Here is a 3,637-nt window from a genome sequence, read left to right as displayed (position 1 = left end):
TCCCTAAGCTCTCGGACGAGGCGTAGCTGGCCCTTATCCCTTGGGCGAGACCGAGCCTGGCCCTCGGGGGTCGGGCGAGGCAGAGTCTATCCCTAAGCCCTCGGACGAGGCGGAGCTGGCCCAAAGGCGTCGGGCGAGGCGGAACCAAACTCCCGTCATTTGGGCAAGAAACGTAGCGGCGCCCTTGTCCGTCCAGAAGTTTTTAACGTTCGATGGTTATTAGTTCCATCTCCTGGGGTACCCGATGTTAGGTCCCCGACACTAAAAGACCAGAAGAACAGATCCAACCATACATAGATCAGGAGTTAAGACCGATAAGAGAACATGCAACGGTACAAACAAGGACTTGATGACAAAACAAGGAGAATGCCACTAATTGCCATCAGAAGCTGCTCAAAGAAACAAAAAAAAAAGGCTCTAAGAGGGCCTTGGTGCGCTCTGCATCTCAGTAACCTTTTTCCATGCAGGACGAGCCGAGACATCATCCCACCATCTAGCCAGATTCTTTCTCTCGGTGATCAAGCCAGCCCTGTTGGTCCTGTTCACAAGGAAATCCGCATTGGGCAAGTGCACAACGTCGGCCAGGGAGAAATCATCACCAGCAAAGTACTGGCTCTCCCCCAGCCGTTGGTCATACACATGAAGCACCTTAGCGAGCTTGGCTTCATTCTGCTCAACCACAGCCAGGTCAGTGGCCCGGGCCATCATCGGTGCAAATGCAAGCTGGAAGATAATAGCCAGGCTCGGTGGGTTAAAGCTCTGGCCTTCAGACTCTCTATCCACTGTTCAATGGCAGCACGGACAACAGCACCATCTTCTTTCGTGCCAAAAAGGGCCTGGTTACCACGGTCCGCATACTGATCGCATATGTAACGGCAAATAGCCCTTGACTCTGCCAAAGATGAACCATAAACAGAGTAAAGAAATTGGCCATCTAAGATCTCTTAGGTTTTCTTTTACCAGCTAGGCATGCATATGCACAGGTAACTCCTAGAATATATCCTAATGCTTCAGCAATTTGGACTTTTGCAAAAATATGCATTTCTGCTTCAAAACGTAACTGCAGATCTGTATTCTTATTGCATCTTTGCTGACGAAACACGAAAGGAACTTAGAAGTGAAAAATGTGAAAATTGCAGGTGTTCTTGCAATACTAATGCCATGAAGCATTGCATAAATAAAACCCAAAAGATACTACTGGAGTTGCAACAAGAGTAGTAGAAGAACTGGGAGAGGGAGGTACCAAAGACGGTTGTGAGGTGGTCCTTGAAGGCAGGGACCTGGCCGAAGGGCTGGAGCTTGAGGAAGGACGGCGACTTGTGCTCGCCCTTGGACATGTCCACCGGCTCGATCTGGAACGGCACGTCCTTCTCCAGGAGGCAGGCCGCCACGCGGGCCACCGCTGGTGAGATCACCGGCCCGTACACGGTCACAGGCGCCGCCATCGCCTCGCCGCCTCTGGGGACCTAAACTGAAGACTGAGGAGCGGGTTGATGGGATGGAGAGGGTGGAATCCTAGAGTAGCAGGCTAGGAGCTATAGCACCCCACACTGGTTTGAGACTCGGCGAACAGTTGGATTCGGATGCCGTCGTGACCATGGCCCCGTTAGCTTCGACGAATTTGCGGGAGTCTGGCTGAATCGAAGAAATTTGTTCTGAGAAAATTAGTCGTAAACATTAACTTTCAGTCATGAATAGTTTAATTTTTTTGCACCAGCCGAACGGCCCTAATAACACTAGTCCATTACGCGCGCCCTCGCACGCGCCCGATAAACATCTGGTTAAGGCGCAGTTAAAAGATATGTTTAATATTTGCATGGATACAATATTAGGAGTTTAATGTAGATATGTCATGCACAACAACAAAAAGATTAGAGCTTTTTTTATATTTAATATGGTAAAACTATTCAGAATTCTAAATATGAAATGCTTGATGTGGTAGATCACATTTCCTAGTAATAAGGCAATGCAATAAACTATTTCAGGTCTTCACACTGCATGAGAAGTATTCTAAAGCTTCTGTTTTCACACCGACCATCAACCATGAGTATTGATGTTTTTTTTTCTCTCGAGTCACATAGAGATTAGAAATTGGAAGAAGTAAGAAAATGTCATTTACCTTACCCGTGTATTTGTGTCTAATGGCCTACACCCATGGATTCTGCATTTAAGCCATCAATTATAAATTTAGTGGTAAGTTTACCTACAGCAGTTGTGGGAAAAATAATTTTAGAATAAAAATAATCAAATTGTGAATTGTGACGAGCCATCTGAACTTGCTTGAATATTCTAAATCCACACAGAAGCAACTAATTAACTATTTTCATATCTTAACATCCTAACTTCTTCATTTATACAGACGGTTTAATCTCTTGTTAAAATAAATATAACTGTTTCATAATCCACAAGATCGTGCTACCTTCCTGCTAGAAACTTGAGCTACAAAAGGTACTCTATCTGTAGATAAATATATCAATGAGAAAACTATTCTATAAAGCAACTCAAACATCTAGATAAATGCTGATTTATAGTCTCGACACAGGGGTAGTTCTACCTATATCTCTGAAGCCAGAACATAGCAACATGTACCATTTGAGTATCAAATCAAATTTGAGTTTCATCGAATTAAGACATGAATGTATCAAATCAAATGTTTAAGATCATGTGTGCTCTTAGGAGGCTTGCAGCCTGCTTGGCGGGTGGCACTGTGCCACCCTGAGCTCACGACAACTGCAGTCGAAGTATAGAAAGCAATATCCATGAAAACATATGAAGATGCCCCAGAATAAAAAGAGCATAAAACACAAACAACGATAATTATGACTGCATATTCTCAAATGGTATAGCTGAGAAGAAGATATTTGGTGTCAAGCAACATTGGCACTAACATGTGCGGGGGAAAATTGCAAAATAGCAATGCCATGTAAATATTTTTAGGTTTGACATATATGAATACCTCACCCGCAATGATAAAGCAAAAAATCATAAAAGAGTGATAATCATGACCGCTTCTTGCAGGCCATCCATGTTAGCAAAAATCACATCGTATATTTCAGATAAAGATATTTGTTTGTAGCATCATCAGCATTGACATATGTTCAACAAAAAAATGCAAAATAGCAAAGGCACAAAAATATGTTCAGGTATATTAAAAGCACCTCACAGTCATCATCATATAATCAGCAATGGCATATGCTCAGACTTAAATAAATAAAACAACACCATAGTCACACACTTATAATCCAGAAGAGGCACGTAGAGGAGACTGCAATGGGATCAATACAAAGTAGATGGAAGGTCTTGCTTCACCTGGGAGACGCCAAGAAACGAATGCAACAGAGGGGGCACCACGGTCACAACCATCGGAGCTAGCCGCGGCAGCGCAGCGCACAAATATTGTAGTTCACCAAGTAATAAATTGCCTTTCTAGTAAGCCCAACTGCTAATACATCATTGGCAATGAGTTGTGTGCTCAGTAATAGAACAACCGATAAATCGTATGAAGCAAAGACATCATTGACAATGGCTATATACTAACTATTAACGACACAGTGACACAAAGGCACCGGAAATAGCAAGATTCATGGAAGAATGAAATAATTATATAATCATCACTACACAATTCCATTGTCTCAGT

General features: G+C 43.2%; 1 pseudogene; it reads right to left on the bottom strand.

Moving 5' to 3' along the window:
* Nucleotides 1–271: 271 nt before the first annotated feature.
* Nucleotides 272–1,618, bottom strand: LOC136449634 (glutathione S-transferase F11-like; annotated as a pseudogene).
* Nucleotides 1,619–3,637: the final 2,019 nt, after the last annotated feature.

The sequence above is a fragment of the Miscanthus floridulus genome, chromosome 1, assembly GCF_019320115.1.
Source record: "Miscanthus floridulus cultivar M001 chromosome 1, ASM1932011v1, whole genome shotgun sequence".
Lineage (NCBI taxonomy): Eukaryota > Viridiplantae > Streptophyta > Magnoliopsida > Poales > Poaceae > Miscanthus > Miscanthus floridulus.
The sequence above is the reverse complement of the archived record's forward strand: the minus strand, read 5'-3'. Positions and strand labels throughout refer to the sequence as shown.